Genomic DNA, 27,504 nt, shown 5'->3' on the forward strand with positions numbered 1-27,504 from the left:
TTCCTACAACTGAACTCAATTCTGACACTATCTACTATCTATCTAACAGTTGATAGTGTCAGCTCCCACATGTTAAGGGTTCAGTCCAACAAGACTGCTCCTACCCCACTTTAGATGCCAATCGCAAACAGTAGGTCCCCAGGTTACCCACAAACTTCTGTCCAATTTGGCTACAAATTAGAGGTTCCCCCAACAACCTTCTCAGGTTTGATTAATTTGCTACAGCTGCTCACAGCACTTGGGGAAACACATTTAACGGTTTATTAAAGGATGTGATAAAGGATAGAGAGGGACAGCCGGATGATGAGATACATAGGATGGCGTCTGGGAGGGTCCCAAGTGAAGGAGCTTCTGTCCTCACGGTTTGGGTGTGTCACCCTCCAGATAAGTGGATGTGTTTGCCAACCTGGAAGCTCTCCAAAAGCCATGCTGTTGGGATTTTTATGGAGGCTTCTTCACGTAGGTATGATCAATTTTTAACACCATTTCCAGCCCCTCTCTCGTCTCTGGAGAAGTGTGTGTTTGTGTGTGTGTGTGTGTGTGTGTGTGTGTGTGTGTGTCTGTGTGCACGCACATAGGGGAGTGAACCAGGGTGAAAATTCTAAGCTTCTAATCATGGTTTGGTCTTTCTGGTGACTAGCCCTCATCCAAGAGCTCATCTGGGAGCCACCTCTTTAGAACAAAAGATGCTCCTAGTATTCTTATCAGTTAGAAATTTCCAGAGTTTTAGGAGCCCTGCGTAAAGGACAGGGTCAAAGATCAAATATTTAAACAAGAAATGCTCCTAGTGTTCTTATCCCTTAGGAAAGTACAGGGGTTTTAGGAGCTCTGTGCCAGGACTGAGGACAGAGACCACTACAGATATTAGTTCTGTTTTTCTCACATTGAACAAGGCAGCTCTCTGAAGCGGAGGTCCGACCCAGACGGAGCTCACAGCTGCTGCTCACAGCTAGGCAGCCCATCCTTCCTTGAAGGAGGATCTGGATAGCATCTCCATGTCTACCGCAAACAGGAAGCCGACCCGAGGTTTTCTTTTCAAACAGTTTTATAGAGATGTAATCCACATACCAAACAATTCATCTACTTAAAGAGTACAATTCAGTGACTTTTAAGATAGTCACAGTTTTGTATCCATCACTACAATTTTAGAACATTTTCATTACCCCAAAAAGAAACCCCTTAGCTGTCATCCCTCAATCCTCTCATCATACCCAGCCCTAGGCAACCACTAATCTATTCTATTTATATAGATTTGCCTTTTCTAGACATTTCTCATAAGTGGAAAATCATACAATATGTTGTCATTTGTGACTGGCTTCTTTCACTTAGCATAATGTTTTCAAGGGTTATCAATGTTGCAGCTGGCACATGTCCATTCTTCAGTTCTTTTTATTGCTGAAAGATATTCCATTGTACAGCTATTATTTATCTATTCATCAGATGATGGACATTTGTGTTATTTTCACTTTCTGGCTATTGTGAATAATACTGCTATGAATATTCATGGATTAGTTTTTGTGTGGACACATGTTTTAATTTTTCTTGGATATATACCTAAGAGTGGAATTGCTGGATCATATGGTAACTCTATATTTAACTGTTTGAGCACCTACCAAACTGTTTTCCAAAGTGGCTGCGCCATTTTATACCCCACAAGCAGTTTATGAACTAGCAGTTCTAACTTCTCCATATCATCACCAACATTTGTTATTGTCTGTTTTTGTTTTGTTTTTTTACATTATAGTTATTCCACTGGTATGAAGTGGTATATCCTTGTGGTTTTGTTTGGCATTTTCTTGATGGCTGATCAAGTTGAGCATCTTTTCATGTGCTTATTGGTCAGTTGTATAACTCTTTGGAGAAATGTCTATTCAAATCCTTTGATCATTTAAAAATTGGATTATTTGTCCTTCTATCATTGAGTTTTATTTGTTTTTTAAAGACTAGGTACAAGTCTTTTATCAGATATATGCATTCTATGGTTTGATGGTTTGTCTTTTTACTTCCTTGTTCATGTCCACTGAAGCACAAAAGTTTTTAAATTTTGATGATGTCCAGCTTAATCATTTTTTTTTGCTGATGCTTTTGCTGTCTTATGTAAGAAATGCAAGGTCATAAAGATTTTACACTAATGTTTTCTCCTGAGAGTTTTATAGTTTTAGCTCTTACATTTAGATGTTTGATCCATTTTAAATTAATTTTTGTATTAGGTTAGTGCAAAAGTAATTGTGGTTTAAAAGGCTAAAAATAATTGCAAAAACTGCAATACTTTTGTACCAACCTAATATATGATGTGAGATAGGGGTCCAAATGTGGATAACCTGTTGTCCTAACCACCATAGTTGTTAAACCTTGAGGATAGCATAATTAATTTTTTTAAAAGGTAAGAAAAATAGTTACTGCACATTTATTTGTATGTAGTATTGTATTAGGCATTCTGAGATATGGGACTACTGTCCTCTATCTGGTTATTAGTTTCTGATTCTTATGCACTGGACCACTTGCCTTTAAAATTTTATTTATTAATTGCTAGTATTAGAATGTTGAACAGGATAATGGTCACGCACAGAGTATTTAAAACATGCCACTTAGGAATGCTTTTGTGGTTGACCTGTATCCATTAAAAAGTTCATTTTGAGTAGACTTGTTTAAGCCCCTATGAATTCAGGAATAATGGAATAGGTACTTAGTATTGATCAGGCACTGAATTAAGTGCCATAGATACAAAGAAACATAAAACATGCTGTCATTTCTGTCATTGAGCTCCCAGTCTAGTAGGAGAGAGTGACACATTCTAAAGAAATTTCAACCCACTCACTAAACCATCATCCTATCTCACACCAAATCATCTTGTCCATGACAGTCTAAGTAACTTATGGAAATTACCATTTGTCCTTAGAATTCCTTTTATTAAGCAAACCTCTAATCTGAATTACAGAAAATGATTTTGTTTTAGGATCCCATGCTGGCTCCTGATGGTCACCACTTCTTGATCTGTGTGCTTATAAATCATTGTAAATAAATCTGCTTGCAATTTTGTACTTGTTTGTCCATAGCTCCTAGTCGTAGGAGAGTTATTCTCTCTTTTACCTTTCCACTATTGTGAATTGGACAAAATTATCCAGCTTCCTTTACTATTTTCTGTGATTACTGAATGTAAATTTGTAATGGTTCTGTGAAATTGACTTTTCTTGTTCATTTAGTTAGGAAATATTTTCAACCTTACATATGACTCTTTACATGATAGTCTTCTTTTCCATCTTAGAAAATGCAATCACATAATAATGGACCAAGTAGGACAGGGAGATATAGTCCACAGTCAAGGGCTATAATGAAGAAGTAACATTATACAGGTAGAAAAAACTTTTTTAAAAAGATAAGGGATGAAAGTGACTCTGTAATTTATGGAATGGGAAAATAAATGAGTATAAAGACCTGTACGATGATCTAATTTTGAAAGTACAGCATATATTTTTGGTCCTAATGATTCTAGTAGAGGTAGTAAAAACTTATCTGAACCTCAAATCTTTTTATCCTAAAATATACTTTGGCATAAGGCATGGTACATTTTCATGTCTTCCTTACCTTCTCTCTCAAATTCCAGCCTTGCCTTGACTATGTGAACTCTCGGGGTCTGGTTATATTGTTTTCTATGAAATGGCCTAACTGGTTTTCTCAGTCCCCCTCAGAGCAAATTTCTTTTCTGCTGGCTCAAAACTCCCAGAATTTTTTGAGTTTTCACATTTAACCTGAATTTGTCATCTGAAAGATATACCTTATCTATAGGCATGACAAAAGTAGTTAATGTATTCACCTTTTGAGCTCAGGTTATTAATTCTCACAATTCTGAGTAGTTTGAAGACATGGAATTATCAGAGAATGTAATGTTTCTCCAAAGTTTGAGGATTTTGTAGAATGAATGAATCTTTCTGACTGTCCACTGCCTATTATTGCAAATGATGCACCCAGCAAAGGTTTATAAGGTCTGACAAGTTCGTGAACTCATCCTAGAAAAAGTGCTACATACCTCATTGCTGAATATCACTATGGTCACCTTCAAAGTACTACTCTTGGGAAGCTATGCACCAATGCCAGAGCCTAGTACACGCTTCAAAGCAATTTTGGAACTCTTTTTCTGGAATGACCATCAGAACTGTCGTAGTATTACACTCGATGTCCTGAATGTCATAATAATGTCTTCCTTTCAATATTTCCTTTATCTTTGGGTAAAGAAAGAACTCATTGGGGGCCAGATCAGGTGAGTAGGGAAGGTTTTCCAATACATGTATTTGTTTACTTGCTAAAAACTCCCTCACAGACAGTGCCGTGTGAGTCGGTACATTGTTATGATGCAAGAGCCATGAATTGTTGATGAAAAGTTCAGGTCGTTTCATCTAACCTTTTTATGCAGCCTTTTCAGCACTTCCAAATAGTAAACTTGGTTAACTGTTTGTCCAGTTGGTACAAATTCATAATGAATAATCCCTCTGATATCAAAAAAGTTTAGCAACATTGTTTTGACTCTTGATTTGGACTGACGGAAAATTTTTGGTTGTGGAAAATTGGTTTACTTCTGTTGTGCACTTTGACGCTTTGTTTCAGGGTCGTATCGGTACACCCATGTTTCATCACCAGTGATAACACAACCCAAAACATCGTCTTGCCTCTCCAAAAGGTCTTGGCAAACTTCGACTCTCCTTTGCTTTTGTTCATCAGTGAGCTCCTTCAGGATGATTTTTGCACACACCTTTCTCATGCCAAGATTTTCTTTTCCTAACTGTTTCTCTATTGATATTTACTTGGTCTGCCATGCTTCTCACAGTCAGCCTATGATTTTGATGCATAATTCAATGAAGTTTTGCAATGTTTTTGTTGGTTCTGCTCCTCACTAGCTGCCCTGACCTCTGTTCATCTGTGATGCATTCTCTCCCTTTAGAATAGCATTTAATCCATTTGTATACTGCTCTTTTCTTCATGCCATTATCCCCATAAACTTGGACTAACATGTCCCGGATTTCATTTTCACTCTTGCCAAGTTTAACGAGAAATTTAATGTTTGTTTGTTGCTCTAATTCAAGCTCAAACATTCTTGTGATGGCACACAAAAACATGCAGCGACAATAATGAATTCCACTCAGCAAGACACCACCCCAAATTGACACTAACACAGCTGTATGACACTGATATACCAAGGTTATGAAACTTTACCGAGCTGTTTGCACAGTGCTACCAATGTAAGCGCATGGTGGCAAGTTCAGGAACTCAATTGTCAGTTTGTATAAGATTGCACCGATTCATTATGGACTTCAGGATATGCTTTAAAGTTACTCTTTTAAAAATATTAAACACATGATGTTGAGTTTTTTGTTGTTGTTGTTACTTTGTCTCCTAAAAATATAGAGCCACAGAAAACATCCTCAAGTGAATCCAGCCTCAGTAGTTGTGTTTGTATTAACAGAGATTTTACCGTAAGAAAACTCATGAAGTAGAAAATGTTTTTTTAAAAAGAAAGTGATTATGATCCAAATCGTACCAAAGCTCCCAACTCATGATTAGAAGTGAAATATCTTAAGTCTTTTCCCCGATTTTCATATGCAGACAAAGAATTGTGTGAGCAGGATTTTCTGTTTATCCTTTTAATCGTAATTTCGCTGTTTATGCTGCACCATGATGAGAGGAATATTATATGTGAAATCATTATGAATTATTGTTGGCAGGAAGAAGAACAGCCAGAATAAGTGATTAAAAAGAGAATGAGTCAAGGGTCCGGTGGGGATAGGGTGCGGTGCTGCAGCTGCTACCTCAGCATGAGAACAGAGACCTGTTATGCACCTGGGGGGTCACGTGGTCCGCTTCCATCCTCCCAGAACCCCTATTTCCGCTGAGTTCTCTGCTGACTCACGTTCTCAGTCCAGAAGGAACTGGCACAATGTTTACTACCTGGAGGGATCAGAAATAAAGACCAAGACCCCCCATAGTGCCTTTGAACAAATAAGCTTCGAAAGTCACAGAAGGGTGGACAGATTGCTAATAGCAACAGGAGGTGGGGATGCCTTCTATAGAATGGTCCTCAGGGAATACTGTCTATGGGCAACCAGGAAGAAGAAGAACCAGATTTCTACCAGAAAACATTCTCATTGCCTGGGTAGGGAGTGATCAGAGACACTGGCCTTGCATTTATATAAAGTTTAGAGGACTATTTAGAATGCATGGGCACACAGAAGCAGCCATTGCCCTTGGAAACTGCCTCTGGGCAATTTCTTTCCCTTGGCATGGTGACCCCTCATTTTTCACATAAAACACACTAGCACCTGGACAAAACTCCTTGGAAATTCTTCCGAGTGCACTTTCTAGGACGTGCCAGATTCATGGCAGTCACTTGGGAATCACAAAATCTTAGAATTAAAAAGCCAGAAGGAGGCTTAGAGGTCATTCTTTTAGCTGTGTATGCCCAATAGACACTGAGTGAATCATGAGTTTTCATCAAGTTTGGCATCTGCCTGTGAATTTACATGATGTCACTTCAGTGCTGACAAATGAGCAGCCTGGCTACAGCCAACACTTGTGTGGGATGCCTCATGCACAGGTGTTAGCTGGTTAATTTGGTGAAAAACCAGTTCTTTCTGACTCAGTGGGCTGCAGCATCAGCATTCTTGTCTGGTCTGGTCTTTGTTTTCCTGTCACTGTCATCGTAAATGCTGGGGTTCTGATATTCTCCCCACTCTGCTGCTGACTTTCTGCTGGGCGAGGTAATTGGCTCACTCTTGTCTCCTCTGCCCAGCCCCCCTGCCCTCTGCCTTCTCACAATCTCTCCCCTCAGATTAGAGAGACGAGGGGCAGAGATCAGGCCTCCTGTCTCAGGATGAGGGTCGATTGTCCATCTTCTCAGAACCTGAAATTCTTCCCTTCTCTTCCAGGGTCAGGATTTTTATGCTCCCCTCATCCCCTCCCTCAGCATCACGTGGGAGGATTAGACAGTGGAAAGACCGGTGCAGATCCTGATTGCAGCCTATGGGTCAGGGCCTCAGATCAGGCTGGACATGAAGAGGGAACTGCAGAGACTTAGTTCTAAAGAATATCCTCAAGTCAGGTGAAGACACAGTAGTCCTCATCCTTAAACCAAGGGGACCTACTGGCTACAGAATTAATGATCCAGAGATGGGATAGGCTGCAGACCTTTCTCTTAAACCCATTTGGCCAAAACCCGTCTCCTGACCTGAGGCCATAATAAGCCTGAGAGAAAAATGCCAGCATGTCAGGGAAAGGAACATTGAGAAAGACTGTATGACTGAGATAAACCTAAATAGGAAGAGACAAATTTTGCTTTGGGGATGAATAAAGGCACTGTTCGTCCATTCCACTGCTAAATCAACAAGTAATGCAACTCTAGTCAGAAAAGTTTAAGAGTTATGAGAGTTAAACATCTATATTAAGGGGGAAAAATTCCCATAAAGTCTGAATCAGTGCTTTTCAACCTTGGCTTCGCATTGGAATCATCTCAGGGGCTTTAAAAAATACTGATGCCGGCATCCTACTCTCAAAAATTCTGATTTAATTGGCCTGGGGTGCTGCCTGACTGTTCACATTTTAAAAATCTGCCTTGTTAAATCTTACCTGAGAGTCCAGGATGAGAACGAAGGTTCTGAAAAGAAATGCTCATGTGTACAGGAACACTTTGCAGGGATTAAGTTTCTTTTTCTTTTCTCTAGAAAGAGAGTACAATAAAGCACCTTGGAATTGGGTAAGACTCTCCTTTAGAAGGGAAATTACCTTGGAATCTGAGAGTGGTTCCTTTCAGACAGGCAGGGGTACAGAAGCCACTGGAGTCTGAACTCAATAGTTACTGTCTACAGAAAAAGGGGACATGATTAGATGCTTTGGGTTTTGAAAGTTCAAAAGAAAAGTCTGCTCAACCCTTTGTTACAGATCCTCAAAGAGAAAAAAGGGATCATGGTTCAGTGTGAGCTAATGTCTTGGCAGGTGTCTGTCTGTGACTCTTACCTTTGCTTTTGCAGCTCTGTGCCCGAAACTCCCTTCACCCTCCTACCAAGTTCCCAGCTCAGATGTGAACTCTCCTCACTGCAGTTTTCCCTGACCACCTCAGGTAAAATTAATCCATCTTACATTCCTACAGTGCTACATGTATATTTCTATTCCTGCACGTGTCACATTGTATTACAGTTATTTTCCTTCCTGCCTTCTTTCCGAGCTAGACCATGAACTTCCTAAAATCAGGGACTTCACTTTTCATCTTTACGTAATAAATGTTGAGAGTGCCTGACGTATAGCACAAATATTTATGGAACTAGTCAGAAACAATAGATTAGGTGCCCAGATTAGTTCAGAACTCTGCTGAATTTACAAGGTAATTGAAATAGATATACAAGTCATGAATGGTAGAAAGCAATGATATAGAACAATTTCCATCTTTAAACACATAGAATAAATAAGAACATAAAATAGAGGGTGCAGAAATTTCTCAACATGTTATCAGTAAGGGGTCCGGGCATTGTGTGCCTGGGATATAAGAGTGGCTGGCGGTGAGGCTGGGAAGAGTGGCTGGAGCTTGTTGTGAGAAGCTCTGCATGCGGTGTGAGGCATTTGGACTTTTACACTGTGGTGTTGTGCATCTACAGGGGTCCTTCAAGCAGGAAAGGACACAATCGGATTAGTCATTTAGAAAAGAATCAATTGGTTTAGGAAGAAGCCTAGAAGTTGAGGGCATTGGTAGCTGAATAATGTTTATGGTGGAATCCTGGATTGAAAACTGAGAATGGTTATTGGTGTGGTTTCTTGGTTTAGTTCTTCTGAGGCTTCTTGGTTTGTAGGAGAGCTATAGCCTTATAATAAACTCCATGTCCCGCTTTACTTGAGCTATTTTAAGTAGAATTTCTCTTCCCTATAACCAGATATGCCCTAATACAAAAGACAAAATGAATTCTAAGGCTGAGATTAAGCTTTAGAGACCAAAATTATCAATAACCTCTGATATACTCCCAAATGTATAATTTCACATAACCTTTCATTCTTTAAAGCAGAGGACAGTCTATATCATATATAGGGGCAGAGTAGAGAAAGCAAAACAAAAGTGATTAAAGTAGCTGCTTCCATGATTCATGTAAACTTTCTCTTGATTCTCTTAAAATAATGTCTTCATTTATGTCTGAGTGAGTAGATATGTATGAATATATGTATATGCCAAATACACCAGAATAAAGGATAGAGTGTTGCTTAGAAAAGAAAGAAGGCAGAGAGGACGTGAAATTGAAGCATGAAGTTCCATGACATAGAAAGCAAACGATTTAAAATCTACTCCTATAATACTAAAATGGACACATGAAACAGAGACGTTGTACAATTTTTTTCAAGAAACCCTAAACAGATGCCTAACTTTTTCATTTTCTTCAGCAATTTTAATTGTTAATGGATAACCAATTAAAGACCTTCTCTAAACCCATGTATTATTCTCATCAAGGAAAATTTTAGTAGCTTTCTGAATTATATTCGAATTCCTATATGTGAACATTTAAATCACTCTTAATTTTCTGAGAATACTTGGTGAGGTGCTTCTGGGGTGTGATTCATTTTCCTCTTCTCTCTGACTCAGTAGTGTCACATGAGGCTTGCTTTTTATGGGCATCGCCATAGATTCAGGCTAATGGCTCAGCTTCCTCCTCTTTATAATCCTTCTGGATTTGGTAGAACAATTCCAAGCAGGATTCTGTATTCAAAATTAGGATCTGAATATGGGATTCTAATCTGATGAGGTGTGAGCCTCTGAGGGAGAGGCCTGAGGACTTTCCTCCTTACTGACCTGGGACCGGCTGCCCTTCAGGACGGCCTTCCAATTGACCCCCATAAGGAGGAGAGAGAAATTGGGCAAGGGAGATCTGGCCTTCCCTTCTCAGCATCTGTGACAAAGGAAATAGTGGGAAATCAATGATTAAGTGATCAGGCCAGGGTCAGAAACATGGAGGCTAGGCTGGCTCAGAGAACAGAAAATGCAAAGCAATAACCATATAAGGATACGATAGGATGGTTTGGTGGTTACGTGCACAAGTACTGAAATCGGGGTACTGGGGCTCAAACTCCAGCCTGCCATTTACTTACTGAGTTTCTTGACCTCTCCGAGTTCTAATTTCCCATCGGAATAGACCCATGGAAATAATAGTACCTCCCTCATAATGTTGTTTTGAGGACTAACTGTGATAACAGATGTAAAACGATTTGGTTCCATCTCATGTGTGACACATGCTTTATATCGGTAATATAAAACTCATCAACCTAGAGAAGAGACATGCGGTGAGGGGACAGGGCCCGAGCAGAGCATGGTGGGGTAATAGGGTAGGTATAGGCTGCATCTCACACTGCCTTGTTCTCTATCTACACCTGTCACAGAGGTAACCCGTGCTCTTCGGGCAGGGCAGCTGCACCAACATGTAATAAAATAAGAGATTTGGAGACTCCCCAGAAAGCAAAGAGCAGCTGTGCCTTTCTCCTCTGCTCAGCTTATTTTTGTTCTCTGTGAAGGCCATTCTAGTTCCCGAGATTAAAAAGCCTCCCAACCCACCCACCCACCCCTCCCCCCTCGACAAAACCCTCTCTCCAGTGAACCAAGAGATTTTGTGGCAGCACCAGTGACAGAATACCTGGCTGTCTGGCTCCTGTGTGCTGGTGCCTCTCCACCCCCACCCATCTCCATCCTGGTTTTGGCTTTTCTGGTCAGACTTCTCTGCATAGCAGCAGAGGGTGTGCTCAGCAGCTCTGCCCAATGACTGACAGCTCTGCGGCAGCCCCCGCTGAGGAGGCCAGGCTGTGATTCAGACGTCAGAGCTCATTTGGAGGGTATTGCTCCTCAGCTGCCAGTAACAGCATTAGGTTTTCTATTTTGTTAGTGATGGGCATTCTGTGGTCACTCTTCAGATTAATTAGTTCTCTTGTCTACTACATAACTCTCTTCCCAACTGCCCAGTATCTTTTCTCCTCTTTTCCCTCTCATCCATCTCCTATTTGTTCTTGTGAATAACTGAAGAGTTCAGTGTATTTGGATATGAAGTCCTCTCTCTAATCTGATGGACAACAAAGCTTAATTGTGAATCCCTTTGGGAGGGTTCTACTTCATAATAGATGAGGCTACTCAAAAGAAGCCCTTTAGCCCTCAAACTCAACACCTGTCCAGGGGTAAATGAGGGTCGGCAGCTGGCCTATACATCCTAGAGACATTTCGTTCAGTCCTCGGGTTCCCAGATCCAGGGGTCCCTGAATCATATGTGCAATCAGACTATTCTTTCCAGAGACTGGGAGCCTGAACCAGGGACATGTCTGGTGCCTCTCGTTATCCTATTGCATTCAGGTGATCTTATCTACATGAATATTATTCTTTGCAAAACACACAGACCTGTTGTTGATTGTGACTGAGGCATTTATAACAAAGACTAGAACAGAGCACTAGAGTTTGACAAAAGTGCCCCCAGAGATTGCTGTGGTGTCAGTGAGTGTAGGCAAGCTGGCAGCCTGTGAACCCTCCCACCCCAATTCAACAAGAGAAACTCTCTGCTTTATGAGTTTTGCATATTCTGTTTTGTGCTGGATATTCCCTGTTTTCCTGTTTAAATCCATTCTCTGCCCTTCTCCATCTTGCTGACTTCTATGGACTGTGTCATTTGGGTTTCCTTGACCTCTCGCTTTCCACTGGGGTCAACCAATGGGAAGAGCAGCAGGAGATTGAAGGGCAAAAAGAGAGAGAAACAGAGGCATTTATTCCCCTGACTCCTTCCCTTCTAGGTTGTGGCTTGGCAATGGCTACATTCCTTTATCAAAGTCCACAACTTCTAGCTGGTGGTGGCCCCCTCCTATAGCTACAGTTCTTGTCAGGTTCTGTTACCCTCTCTTCCCATTCCCTTACCCCTTCAGGCCTGCAGGTGGCCATGCCATCCCACTGTGGCTGGCCCTTGTGGTACTTTCACTTCCCTCACTGGTTCCCTTTACCCTACCCAACTTTTGTGAATAGTCCCCTCATTAAACTTTCTACACTCACCTTTTTTGAGTTTTCCATCTATGTTTGAATCTTCCATGCTAGGACTGTGACTGATTCAGTCCTCTATAATAAGATTTTGTTTAATAAAGGAGTCTACTGCTAAATAAATTTTGGAAAACCACAACACTGGATCAATCAGAAGCGTTGTTAGAACAAATGTCACATTCCTTGTGAGTATGAATCACCCAAATGGCTGAAGCAATGTCTTAAAAAAAACCATTCACATAAATGATTTTTGCCATATATTTTAAAGTTTCTTTTGAGGGATACATTTAATTCAGTGCTAAATTTAATTAAGAAATGAAGGCTGAAATGTCTCTGGAGTTAGACAGACTTGAATCCAGACTTTGACACTTACTATCTGTGATATTTTGAGTAAGTTATCTAACCTCCCCTCTCTAGGCTTCAGTTTTGTCACCTATGAAATGGAAGTACAGTTGAACCTTGAACAACATGCGTTTGAACTGCACGGGTCCACTTATACACAGACTTTTTTCAATAAATACTATAAATATATTTTATCTTCCTTATGATTTTCTTAATAATTTTTTCTTTTCTGTAGCTTACTTTATTGTAAGAATAGAGTATATAATATATATATTATATATAACATACAAAATATGTATAATTGACTGTTTATGTTATCAGTAAGTCTTCCAGGAGCATATTAGTAGTTAAGTTTTTAGGAAGCAAAAGTTACAGTACAGCATAGGGAATATAGTCAATAGAATTGTAACACCTATATATAGGTTGGTGCAAAAGTACTTGCAGTTCCGGACTGTGAATTTTAAATCATTATAACTAGGTTCAAATACATCTTTATTAATCAAAATAGGAACCATTACAATCAACAATTTTTGCCAATGAGAAATAAGTTTGTTTGTTCCTGTAGCTTAAAAATCCGTGCTTCGGGATTTGATGAACTCTTGAAAAGCATTTTCTGCATTCTGCTGGTTGTGGAAACATTTTCCCTGCAAAAAGTTGTCGAGATGCTTGGAGAAGTGGTAGTCGGTTGGTGAGAGGTCAGGTGAATATGGCGGATGAGGCAAACTTCGCAGCCCAATTCGTTCAACTTTTGAAGCATTGGTTGTGCGATGTGTGGTCAGGCACTGTCGTGGAGAAGAATTGGGCCCTTTCTATTGACCAATGCTGGCTGCAGGCGTTGCAGTTTTCGGTGCATCTCACCGATTTGCTGAGCATACTTCTCAGATGTAATGGTTTCGCCAGGATTCAGAAAGCTGTAGAGCATCAGACCGGCAGCAGACCACCAAACAGTGACCATGACCATTTTTGGGTTCAAGTTCAGCTTTGGGAAGTGCTTTGGAGCTTCTTTCTGGCCCAGCCACTGTCGTCACTGGTTGTTGTACAAAATCCACTTTTCATCACACGTCACAATCCGATCGAGAAATGGTTCATTGTTGTTGCGTAGAATAAGAGAAGACAACTCTTCAAAACGACGATTGTTTTGATTTGTGGTCAGTTCATGAGGCACCTACTTATTGAGCTTTTACACCTTTCCAATTTGCTTCAAATGCTGAATGACCATAGAATGGTCGACGTTGAGTTTTTCAGCAACTTCCCATGTAGTTGTAAGAGGATCAGCTTCGATGATTGCTCTCGATTGGTCAACTTCCGATGGCCGGCCACTATGTTCCTCATCTTCAAGTCTCCCTTCTCCTGTACAAAACTTCTTGAATCGCCCTGTATGTTCATTAGCAGTTCCTGGGCCAAATGTGTAGTGGTTGTTCCGAATTTTCTCTGCTGCTTTACGATCCATTTTGAACTTGAAAAAGTAAATCGCTCAAATTTGCTTTTTGTCTAACATCACTACCATAGTCTAAAATACATATAAAATAAACAGCAAGTAATAAGTCATTAGCGAAAAACGTAAAGCAAGAAATGTCCGTTAAAATTATGTATAACATAACCACATTTATATAAGAATGTGTTCCAATATCAAATGACAAATTTCAACAATGCAAAAACTGCAATTACTTTTGCACCAACCTAGTACGATGTTAGAAGGATAGTAGAATGGGGGGAGGGAGGCGTTATCACTTTGTGAGGGGTGTATAAGTCTAAATGTCTAGCTATTGCATTGTTTTGTACACCTGAAATTAATAAAATAAATTAAAAGCCTTTTTTAAAAAAGTTATACATGGATTTCCAACTGTGCAGAGGCCCACTGCCCCTAACTCCTGCATTGTTCAAGGGTCAACTGTAATAACATCCTCTAACTCATGGAATTATTGGGAAAATTAAATGAGATAATATATAGAGAGTACTGAGATTGATATTTAGCTTGATACCCAATAAACTTTAACTCTGGCTTTTATTATTTATAATAATAAAATGCAAAAGAATATATCAAACCAGCAAAAGTCGACAGTTTGAAGAAACATTAATTTGAAAATCTAAAGGTTTGGAAGGGGAAGCAACATGTGCTTCACTTAGACAAACAGCAGCCCTGTTTCTTCCTGGAGCTTGTAAGTACTTAAATCAGCCTTCCTGTCCAAAGATCCATGGTGAACCTACACGCATTCTGTGCCAGCAGAGATTCACTGGTGCCATCAGTAAGTTCAGCCAGGCATTCCACACAAAAGGCAGAGAAGGTAGAAGTTACCTGAGGAAGTCACCAATGCTGAAGTTCCTCCGAATCTTGGCTCACATGTCGTGCTCTTAAGAAGATCTGTTCCTGACCTATTTAAAACTGCAACTCACTCCCAGTCCCCAGAGTTCCTGATCTGTGTCCTGCTCTGTTTGTTTTATTTATTCCATTGCACCTATCACCTTCTAGCATGTCATCTAATTTGTTCATTTACTCATTACATTTCTTGCTTGTTGTCTATCTCCTCTAGTTAGAATATAGGCTCCACAGAGGCAGCGTTGCTTTTTTTTTTTTTTTTTTGTCTTGTACATTGATGTTTGTTAACTCAGTACTCAATAAATATTTGTTAAATGTTGTTGAGTCATCTCTGCATTATGCTTTGTGTGAGATTTGGCTAACCAAGCACACTAAATGATAACCACTGGGTGATTATTTAATTGTATTCAATAGATCTTTACATCAGTTTAACTGGTCAGTTGTCATTGATGTCTGGTCTCTACTTGAATTGTGTCTGGTTAGCAGTCTGGCACAAAGTGGGCACTCGGTGTTAGTCCTCTTATGTGTTTAATTGTGTGTTGGATATAGTTTTTTTTTTTTTAATCAGTCTTTGCGTACATATATCTGTGGGGGTGAGTATACCTCCTGGCACATCTGTGCTTGAAAGCCATATTAAAAGCCCTCAACTATCTATTTGCAGCTTATTTGAGAAAAGACATTAATTGTTTCTTTAGTATTCCCTTCTCACTTTGAGTGTTCCCCCTCATTTCCTTCCCCCGCAAGAGCGACACATTTAATTCTCTATGTTTTAACCGTTTAATCTGTTATCCACATTGAATACTCAATAGGATAAAAGCAAGAAAAGTCCAGCAAAAATTTTCGTAGTCAATATGGGTCCTGTTTGCTGCTCCCCCCACCCCACCACAAATAAGGAAACCTTGTGATTCCTGTCCAATTTTCTAAATTAAGAAGAAGCCCCTTCATTTGCTTTCGTCTGATCAAAGATGAGATTGGAAATCAATTTGATAGTCCATAGAATTAGGTCCAAAGACGTAGTTCAAAAGCTGTAACTAATTCCAAGACAAAGGATGTATAATGGAGAATACATGATACCAAGTGGAAGTGTCTTGGAAGGAGAATCCAGAAGTTTCCTGAATTAAAAGGAAGAGAGCTTTTATGGGACATCTATAATATGAACTGTTAAGGGTTCATATCTGCTCTGAATGGCTATTACATGAGGGCCCATGGAGATCAGGTATCTTAATAAGGAATAGTGAATAAGTTCCATGTTTTGAGCCAACTGTGTTCAGTACGTAGTAATTGACTGAAACAGTGTTTCTCAGTGTGATCCCCCAACCAGCAATAATAGCATGACCTGGCAATTTGTTAGAAATGCAAATTCTTAGTCTTTACCTCAGACCTACTGCATTAGAAACTCTGAAATAATTTCTATTTTAGTAAGTCCTCCAGATGATTCTGATGCATACCAATGTTTGGGAGCAGCTGGTCTAGAGTACCATGTTGAGAAGGATTCTAGTCTGAGCTCAGTGGAGAAAAAAATGTATATCTACCATTAGTGATATCTACCATGAATATGGGAGGAAGGGAGGGGTGGCAGTGAGTAGGCCATGTATTTGTGATCTCACTTCTAGACAGAGTTGATAAATATAATGCAAACAGATCTAAAGAAACTACCAAACTTTAGCTATCCCAAGCTAAAAGTCCAATTGGTCAAAGTAAATAACAAGTGCAGCTGGAATGGTGCTGATGGATTTATGGAGAGCCAGATGATTCCTCATCCACGAACAGTGCTCTGGAGGAGACTCTAGAAAATATGTTTCACTCTAAATTCAGCAAGATGTGATAGTAATAAATACACTACCGTGTTTCCCTGAATATAGGACCGGGTCTTATATTAAGTTTTGTTCCAAAAGCCGCATTAGGGCTTATGTTCAGGGGATGTCCTCCTGAAAAATCATGCTAGGGTTTATTTTCTGGTTAGGTCTTATTTTCCGGGAGACATGGTATTTATTGTGACACGAAAAAATAACTTGTAAGTATCCAAAACATCTTTTCTTTTCATCCAGAAGGAGAGTTATGTGTTCACCATTTAAGTTAATGGCCTCTTTTTTTTTTTTTTTTTTTTTTTTTTTAACAGAGATCAATGTGAGAGTTGAAGAAAAGGATTAAAAGAACCCAAGTAGGAGGGCTTGTTCTACAGGCGTAAGAAGGTTATTGGAAGGATAACATAATATGTCCCCAAAGTGAAAGGAATGTGCGATAAAATCTAGAATAGGCTGGTTTGGGGAAGAGATTTATTTTGAGTTTTGAAAGTGATGATAGAATTGTGTTGGGTTAGTGATAGAATTGAGGCAGGTGAAAGGTTAGTGTAGGAAGAGGACAGAGAAAGAAAATTTTAAGAACTTTTGTTATGTGTTAGAATGAAATTGGCATTTTTGAGAGACTTCTGTAAAAAATTTAAATTCCTTTTAAATGATTATTATCACTATAATTACTATTTTGATTGTTGAACTATTGTTTCTTTCACAGTGATGCCATGCTAAAACAGAACTTTATTTAGGTTAAGTATCTGTATATTTATTTGTTTAATCCCCCTTCTTCCTCTAAAAATGCTCTTTTTAAGCAGCTCACAGACAACAGTAATGCTAAGAGCTTATACTTGTTTAAAATTTTGTAATTATAAAACTGTTTTGATACATCATTTTTTGGTAGGACATTATGGTGAGGCAGGTGGGGGTGACAGAATTATCCCCATTTTGGAGATGAGGACACTGAAGCCATGTGAAGTTATATATCTTGCTGTGAGTGAAACAACTAGTAAATGATGGATTTGAGATTCAAACTTGGGTCTCCTAACTCCACATTTGGCATTTTGTTTTTCACTTCAGATGGTAATACAGAGCAGTGTAAGGAGAAAGTCTCCTGTTGAGGAAGGTAATTTGTTTTAAACTTTAAGTTTACATTGTGTCTCATAAAATATGGTTGTACTTTTAGCCACATCTTGGCATGTAAGGAATTGGGATCTCATCTGAAAGGTGAGATCATTGCAGGTTTTTGTAATTGTGCATGAGAAAAGTGTTTCGGACTGCAAGTTGGAACAATGACAGGTTGAAAGCAGAAGGCAACTAGTCTAGTTTAGTCTAGCTATAGAGGGTTAAATAGGTCCCTTTATGGGGGTTATTGAGAGAAGGCTTTGAAGTTAAGTATGTCTTCAGAGAACGAGAACAGATGGAAAAGGTCAGAAAGCAAACTGGTTACAAGACTGTCAGAAACCTGTGCTTTGTAAACTGCTTTGTTTTTATGCTTTTGTACTCTGTTTATTTTCCTTTTTATTCTTTCCTTCCTATTTCATAGAGTTGTGTTGAAAGTTCTATCCTGCTTACGCCTTGCCAAAGAGAACCAAGAAAAGGGAGTTGATCCCACTTGTCTTGGAGCTTTACCTGAAGACTCCTGAGGATTCAAAATGGTGGTGTGAGGGGAAAGGTGAGTCTCTAAAAGACAGTTGGGGTGATGTGGCCAGATAGCTCTTCCTACATAGAGATCCCACTTCCTTGGATAAAATGCTGGGGGAATGTAGTCTTTTTATTTTTGGTTTTATTTCTCCCTTAAGAGAGAGAGAATCTTCACATGATTTGTGGGTGAATTGAGGCAAGGTGAAGGAGTGACTGAAAGGAAAATTGAACAATCATCTTATAAATGCAGGATTTAAAAAGTATATTGATATTAAAACTGCTTTAAAAATAAACAAAATGTTTAGAAAGAGGCTTTCCTCTGTTGATACCTGGTCTTTGCATTTCCCAAATTCAAAAGGAGTATATTTTATGTAAAGCTCTACACAGTGTCAGGTGGTAAGCAACACAGCATAGTTTTAAAATGCAGCAATAAAATACATTTTAGGATATCTTTCCATTCTTCCAAGCTGAAGAAATGAAAGAATTAAGGGCTTTATATGTTCGTCGACTTCTAATTTAAAAGTTGGGGAGTTTTCCTATTCTACTGTAGCCTGGAGTTAAACAGTGGTTGCAACAAACATCTACCCCTTAGAGACTAGAATCAAGAAGCACATTGCCCTAAATCTTCAAATGAGGGGGGGGGAGAGAGAGAGAGAGAGAGAGAGAGAGAGAGAGAGAGAGAGAGAGAGAGAGAGAAATCTAAATATATGGAAATATAATATGATATAAGGCTTTTCCTGATCCATGAAGGAGTTGAAATATCATCATTGACAAGTAAAAGTTTAAATATATATGAATGAGAATAGTAGACTATATTCTAACAACATTGGCATATTTTCCTAAGCTATATAAATCAGCATTGGAGTTCTATTTATCTGGGGTTATTGCATAATCACCTGCTTGACCTTGGCAATAAAGTGAGCCTACAGGATTAGAAATTTGTTTACATTTAACTCTGTGGGTACCCATCCCTATATTGGTACATGCTCTAGGTTGGCATTTACATATAAACTCGCCAATTATTTATTTTTTGTTTGTTCCCCATACAGCAGAATGCTGAAACCAATTTCTTGCAGGTATAATTCTAAGAAGGATTGTAATTCTAATGAAAAAAAAAAAGATTCACAAGTACTGTCCCATAAAATGTACAATTCCAATGCTACCAGGATGACCAAGCACATTTTTATGTGTAAGAAATGTACTGTGGCTTTTTGTTTTTGTTTTTTGTTTTTTAAGGAATCCTTCATGGATTTAAGAGAGTAAGAATTATAAAGAGCAGAAACATGGTGCTTTTTCTACTATTCTATTGCGACGTGTTCTGTTGCTACTTCTGCAAAGTGAACAGAGAGAGGTACCCAATTAACTTCCTTGAGTAACCAAATATTTAAAACAAGTAAATACACAAAAACCTTCATTTGTAGGCAAGGTAACCACAGAGAATCAATAAATGAATTGACCAAACACTTGTAAAAAGAATGTATTTGTCACAGGGCTGTGTTGCTTACTGACAGTTCACCTGCCAGGCTTCCTGTCCTCAGATTCCCATAACCCACGTGGCTGTTCCTTTGCAAATCCATCTGGAGCCCAAGCTTTCTCCCAGGTCTTAGAATAAATGTTACCCAACTCACTGATTTGAGTACAAGTTGGATTTGTTGATGGCTCCTCTTGAACCCTGGTGTCTGTCCTAACTGTTCCTGGTTGGGTTCATTTTCTATCTCCTAATTATATAACTAACTGAGCTTCTTGCCAGTTTCTCCAAATATCATGTTTCTCTATTCTCTGAATCTTATGCAGAATATGCCAAAATGTATACATATTTTAAGAAAGCAAATAACTGTATTAAAATTTTAATACTCAATATAGACGGATAACAAAAGATGAATACAAGTCACGTTTGACTTCTGCAATTACAAGAGGTGCTCAAAGTGGTTACCATCACGTAATGTTAATACCGTTTTTTCCTTTCTTAAAATGTGTATACATTTTTTTGAAACCCTCTGTATATTAGCTTGCTAGAGCAGCTGTAACAAAGTACCACAAACTAGGTGGCTTAAACAACAGAAATTTATTGTCACAGTTCTGGAGATTGGAAATTTGAGATCAAGTTGTTAGCAGAGTTGTTTTCCTTATTAGTTTCAGGTGTACAAAATATGTAATGATTGGACACTTACATCTCTCACAAAGTGATAACTCTATCAAGTCTACTAACAATCTAACATGGTGCAGAGCTATTCCAATAGCATTGACTCTATTCCCTATGCCATACTTTGTATCCTATGAATATATATATATATATATATATAGTATCCTATGAATATATATATATATATATATATAGTGCCAAAAAAATATAAGCACATTTTAAGAAAGGAAAAAAACTGTATTAAAATTATGCTGATGGTAACCACTTTGAGCACCTCCTGTAATCGCAGAAGTCAAATGTGACTTGTATTCATCTTTTGTTATCGGTATATATTGAGTATTAGAATTTTAATACAGTTTTCCTTTCTTAAAATGTATATATATATTTTTTGGCTATATATATATACACATATATATGTATATATATGTATATGTATATATATGTGTATATATATATGTGTATACGTATATATGTGTATATATGTATATATATGTATGTATATATACATATGTATGTATAATTATAGTTGACACGTTGACAGTCAATAATATTTTATATTAGTTTCAGGTATACAGTACAGTGACTAGGCATTTATATAATCTCTGAAGTGATCTCATGAAAAATCCAGTACCCATCTGACACACTGCATTATCTTTACAACATTACTGACTATGTTCCCCATACTGTATTTCATGTCCCCACGAATATTTAGTGACTACAAATTTGTACTTCGTAATCCCTTTACCTTTTTTACCCACCCTCTAACCCTCCTCCCATCTAGCAACCATCAGTTTGTTCTCTGTATCTGTGAGTCTATTTCTTTTTGTTTGCCATTTATTCTGTTTTTTAGATTCCACATGTTAGTGAGATCATATGGTGTTTGTCTTTCCAGTCTGACTTATTTCACTTAGTATAATATCCTCTAGGGCCATCCATGTTGTTGCAAGTGGTAAGATTTCATTTTTTTTTTCTGGCAGAGTAATACTCCATTGCATAAATGTACCACAACTTATTTATCCAAGTGTCTATTGATGGGCATTTTGGTTGATTCTGTATCTTGGTTATTGTGACTAGTGCAGCAGTAAACATATATTTATTTGAATTAGTGTTTTGGATCTCTTTGGATAAATTCCCAGAAGTGGAATTGCTGGGTCATAGGGTAGTTCTATTTTTAACTTTTTGAGGAACTTCCATACTGTTCCATAGTGGCCGCACCATTTTGCAATTCCACCAACAGTGCACAAGTGTTCCCTTTTCTCCACATCCTCGCCAGCACTTGTTTGTTGATTTATTGATGATGGCCATTCTGACAGGTGTGAGGTGATATCTCATTGGGGTTTTTATTTGCATTTCTCTGATGATTAGTGAGGTTGAGCATCTTTTCATATGTCTAGTGGCCATTTGTATGTCCTCTTTGGAGAAAGGTCTATTCAGGTCCTTTGCCCTGAATTTTTTAATTGGATTGTTTGTGTCTTTGGTGTCGAGTTGTATGAGTTGTATAAATTTTAGATATTAGCCCCTTATCAGATGTATCATTGGCAAGTATCTTCTCCCATTCAGTAGGATGTCTTTGTTTTGTTGATGAATTCCTTTGCTGTGAAAATACTTTTTAGTTTGATATAGTCCCCTTTGTTTATTTTTTCTTTTGTTTTCCTTGTCTGAGAAGATATATCAGTAAAAATATTACTAAGGGTAATATCCTAACCCCCAGAACCTATGAATATGTTAGTTTCTGTGGCAGAGGAATTGAGCTTACAGGTGGAATTCAGGTTGTTAGTTAGCTAACCTTATAATAGGGAGGTTATCTAGGTTATCCAGATAGGCCCAATGTAATCTCAGGGTCTTAAAAAATAGAACGGGGAGGTCAAAAAAGACAGTCAGAGAAAGATATATGATTATGGAATCAGGATCAAAGAGCAACAAAGAGCAGCTTTGTTGCTGCTCTGAAGATGGATGAAGGGGGCTGTGAGCCGAGGAGTGCAGGTGCTCTCTAAAATTGGAAAAGGTAAGGAAATGAATTCTTTCATAGAGTCTCCAGAAAGGAACATAGCCCGGCTGACACCTTAATTTTGGCCCAGTAAAACCCATGCCAGACTTCTGAACTATAGGACTATAAAATAATAGCTTTGTATTGTTTTAAACTACTAAGTTTGTGGGGATTTGTTATGGCAACAATAAAACACTAATACACCCAAGAATCAGAAACCCCTGGACAAGTCCTTAGGTTTAGACATCAGTCTTTGGATGACCCTGAAAATTCTGTTCCTTTAGTCCTAAATTTACTCCAATAATCCATTCTGCCACCACTTCAAACCTTAGACTATGCATGCATTAAATGCAGCATGGTGTAATGTATTAATTTTTGCATGAGCATTGAAGCCAGATTTGACAGAAAATTATGGTTTTGCCACTTTCTATCTGTATGATTTTAAATAAATCACTTAACCTTTCTGAGCTTCAATTTTTCCTTATCTACAAAAGGGAGATAATATGAAATATATCTTATTATAAGGATTAGTAATAATATCTTTAAGTGCACCTAACACGATGCATTGTATGTATTAGGTACTCAGTAAGTGGTAGCTATTGTTAGGGCATTTTCATTCTTAAGACCTGTTTCGTTTTTCTATTACATGTTATTTTTAATCAAGGCTTATTTTGGAGTCAGAATATAAACAGGTAATGGGATCCTGAAAGGAATAACTAGTGAAGCACTGTGTCTTATAGTTCTTACTGATAAGAGGGTGGATATTCAGGAATAAAAAAATCATGAAACTATCAAAAATGTGTCCAAGGATTCTTTTAGGAGGAAGAGACCCTGAAATAGAAGATGGCAACACCTGTACATTGAGTTAATTGTGAAATATATGTTCTCCTTCAGTGGACAGAGAATAGAAAGACATTTTTTCTATAGAATAATAATATCAGTAACTTGAAAAGCTGTTTGGGATAACATACACGTGTTCTTTTTCTTTCATGAGACTATGTCTCATTGCTTAAATCTGCTTCCTCCTGTATCACATCATCATGAACTTGAAAGTCACCAAAAGATCTATAGAAAAATAGAAGTTATAAAACACCTAAAAACTACTCATGAAAAAAACAGTTTATTTTTTAAAGCCTATTTAAAGAATTTCTTCTGTTATAAAAAGAAACAAAGGAGAGAAAAAAAGAATGCAAAGAATTAAAATCTTGTAGTAAAACTTGGTAAGGTGAAGTAGTAATTTCTTTTGAGAGTTAAAAAAAAACACCTTCAAGAAATAGCAATAGTTGTTGATGATCTTAATGTACTCAGAAATACAGGGGCTAACCACCTACAGTAGTATATTCTACAGAACTACAAACTCTAGAATATTTTAAAACCACAGTATTTAGCAATTATTGCATCTGCATCAAATAGTGCAGTTTTGTTAGATATTTGTCGACTAAATGATGGGTAAAATCAACTGAAAATACATTTTAAAAACTCAAAATGTATTTCTAATTTTAAGAACCAAAGAACATAAGGAATCGAGTTTTACTAAGAAACAGAAATAATTGCCAATAGTTAATTCCTGCTGCTGCAAATTTCTTAAAATCCCAATTCAAAAAACAGAACTATGAAGCCAGCACTATGATCACATTTTACCAAACTAAAAAGCAAGTGTATCACCCTGGAGGGACAAATGGGATCCAGTGGATAATTTCATTTGCAGAGAACAATTGTGATGACTGGGGTGAAGTCACAACAGCAGTTGTAAGGCAGAAACTCTCCAGAGAATGGGGAATCTCTAGAATGGAAGTAGAGTACCTAAAAGAAATATATACTCGTACCTCCTTCCTGGGAAGGAGACAGATGCCAGGTTCAGGTAGGTTGAAGGTCGGAATATGGCACAAGAACACATGTAATGCACAAGAAAATAAATGGGATTGATGTAGAGTTAAGAAGGAGCTGGGTATGTTTAAGGGAGGGAGGAATGAAGAAATAAAGCCAGAAACAGCATGACATCACTCAGAATCACTGATCAGGAGCAGAGTAGGGGACACACTGTGGGGCTTCAGAATCCAGCAGGCAGTTACTTCTAAAGATGAGCTTGTGGGCACGATCTAATTTCCACAATGTCAGCCAGGACCTTCCGCCTGCTATTCTCAATTCTTACAGTGGTCAGGCCTGGCCAGGTGGACAACAGTGTGAGTCTTGGCAAGAAGCATCCTTGTGATTTGATATTGTAAAAACAGAATGTATTCAGTAGTAGGTCCAGAATACAGTCTGGGATTCTGCCAAACAAATATGTCCTGAAATATGCTGAAAAGGCCTTTGCACAGCAAGGATATTGGCACCTCTTGCTTCTTGTCTGACTAAGATGTCCCTGACTTCTTCAGACAGTGAAAAAATTAAACGTTCACCCAAACCGAGATAGAACCTGATTCGTGATGAGGCAGAAAATTGTTTCAATTTGGGCAATCCTGTAATTTTTAAAAATCTATGAAGTGGGAAAAATAAGCTATTAGATTCACAGAGTCAATTGGGGGCTTCCTAAGTCATCTCAGTTATTGATTTATGTAATAATTTCAGGCATGTGTAGTTGTGTATAATAATTATACGCAAATATACGTATAATTCTAAATGAAATATATTGGAATGATGTCTTGCTCTCTGAGTTGGAAACACCCTACCCCATAATGCAGATTGACAAATGGGTTGTTATATGAACTAGAAATGTTTGTTCTAGTTTACCTAGATGAATAAGTATACATAGCTAAAACACAGAAAAATATCTGAAGCATTGCAGGTTGATGTTACATACGACCCACATCTAATCAGAAATCATATTATTTCAATTCTGCCTTCTAAATATCTCCCAAATAAAACCACATTTCTCCCCTCTCCAGTCCTTTCAGTAACATTATCCTAAATTTAGATCCTATCACCTGGATTATTAAAACAGCTTCTTAATTGATCTTCAGTCTTGCTTTCCTTCATTTCTTCTGATTTCTTTTTCAAACTGTAGGAATTATGGCTTTTCTAAATATCTACCTTGATCATTTCACTTCCCTAGTTAAAACCTTTAATGGAGTACCACTTTCCTTGGGATAAAAACCATATTATTTAAAATGGTCTACAAAGATCTTCATGACCTACCTATCATTCACTTCACCAATTTGAATTCCATATTCCAGCCCCACTGGACAACTTTCAGCTCCCACATACCATACTTTCTCACCTCTGGGTCTTCCATCTCATTTTCTCTCTGCCTGTAAATTCCTCACTACCTCTCTCCTACTTCTCTCTCCCTTCAACTTTCATGGCTAGTTGGTACTAGCCCTTCAGGTTTGGATAGGCACTATTTGCTCACCAGTACCCACCTTTCCGTCTTCATCCTCGGCACATGGCTAGACTACATTTCCCAAATTCCCCTGAGGTTAGGTGTGACTGTGGAATTAAATAAAATGTGGTGGAAGTGATGTACCACATCAGGCCTGGCCCATAAAACTCTGCCACAAGCAAACCTCGCTCTATTTCTCCATCCACCATCTGACCGGAAAGGATTCAGAGGACTTTTAGGAGGACAGAGGCTTAAGATGAAGGTGCCTGAGATGTTCATTTGACTGTAACACAAACAGGAAGTAAATCATTAGTGCTTAAGCTGCTGAGAAAATGGGTTTGTTTGGTTTAGCAGTTGGCATTCCTTTCCTTAAGCAACACAAAATCATAGCTTAGTTTTACATTTCCCTGGGAAACCTTCTTTGACTGACAATATCTGTCTTCACTCTACTGTAAGCTCAGTAAGGGAAGGGACCATTATCTTATTCACTATTGTGTCCTCAGTTCTTATTACAGTGTCTGTACACAATGCATGAACCACAAAAAATATCTGTTGAATGTTAAACTAATGGGCTTCATCTTGAAGCTCAGAAAATTCAAATTTGAGTTTTCACAAATTAAACATATAGGATTAAATTTGGGAAAGTACATCCCATTCCTTTATAGAACAGAGGAAATCATGAAAAACTGGAAAATTCTTACATTCACACGAGCAAACAAAAGACCAAATTCTCATGTAGGGGACAAGAACATTAATATGAAGTCCCTCACTTTGGCACTCTAGTTTTTCTGCTTTTTGATTTTACTTGGAAGAGAAAAGTATGATAAGGACATACATCTCCTGGAGTGTAAAGAAGCTTTTGACAAGCTGAAATAGGCTCTGTTGTTTTTTTTTTTTTATCAGTTTTTAGAGCTCCAGGCATTTCAAACTATTCAAAGTGGCAGTTGACATGTCCAATAATGGTTGGAGCACTTTGTTACAGGACCATAAAATAATAGTCATCTACTTATGGGGAAAATATTGTCAAGGGAAAGAAACTTGTCTTCTCTGTAATATTAATATAAAGCAATTTGTACTTCTTGGATAAACTGGATCTCCATCTTTGGACAAGATTCTTTTTGTGCGTGTTAATCAGGCTGTCTCTTAATTAGGGTGTGCTGGGCTTAACAGTGGCCTATAGAAATGATCCTGGAAATAGCACTATGAATGAACTTTCTGAGAGGGAGAGAGAAAGAAAAAAAAGAGAGAGAGAAAGAGATCATATGCTAGAATATTCTCTGTTTGAATAGAAAGCCTAAGGTTTTTGTATTTCATGGATCTCCCTCAACTTAATAGAAATCATACAATTGATTTTCACTATAATTATTCATGTCTTGGATAAGAGTGGGTAGAGAGAAAGTAGTATTCATAATTTATTATAGTTCTACATTTCTTGTGCTGCTAAGAAATGCTTAGATCTCCACCTCACCTGTTTGCTAAAGGAATGCAGAAAACATGCTTTCAGGTTGGATATTAAGGCAAGCACAATTAGTTGCCTGCTCTAAATCCATTCCTGTTTTTTCCTTGCTAACAGAAGCCTGACTTTCTTTATGACCAGCCGCAGATGATGAAGCAAGATTGGTAAGCCAATTATGACAACTTTCCTTTCTTAGTCTGTCTTATAGCTCACAGTGCCCATGTCATCCAGTTCTAGCCAATGAGGCATGAGATGAAATCTGCTTATGGAGTTTCTGGGGAATTTTTTTCCTGATAAAAAGGGACATGTACTGCTGACACTGTTCTCCCCTCATTCCTGCCCACTTCCCACCCCCATTTTGCCTACTTTGAATGCAGGTGTGCAGTCTAGAGCTTCAGAAGCCATTTGCTACTATGAGGCAATAAACATGAAGATAAAATCCAACACCGGGGTTTGAAAATTAATCTGGGGAACATAATTTAAT

The 27,504-nt window shown here is 38.2% G+C and overlaps 1 pseudogene; it reads right to left on the reverse strand.

Moving 5' to 3' along the window:
- Positions 1 to 12,859: 12,859 nt before the first annotated feature.
- Positions 12,860 to 13,871, reverse strand: LOC117038256 (histone-lysine N-methyltransferase SETMAR-like; annotated as a pseudogene).
- Between the last annotated feature and the right edge of the window lie 13,633 nt (positions 13,872 to 27,504).

The sequence above is a fragment of the Rhinolophus ferrumequinum genome, chromosome 2 (assembly GCF_004115265.2).
Source record: "Rhinolophus ferrumequinum isolate MPI-CBG mRhiFer1 chromosome 2, mRhiFer1_v1.p, whole genome shotgun sequence".
Taxonomy (NCBI): Eukaryota; Metazoa; Chordata; class Mammalia; order Chiroptera; family Rhinolophidae; genus Rhinolophus; species Rhinolophus ferrumequinum.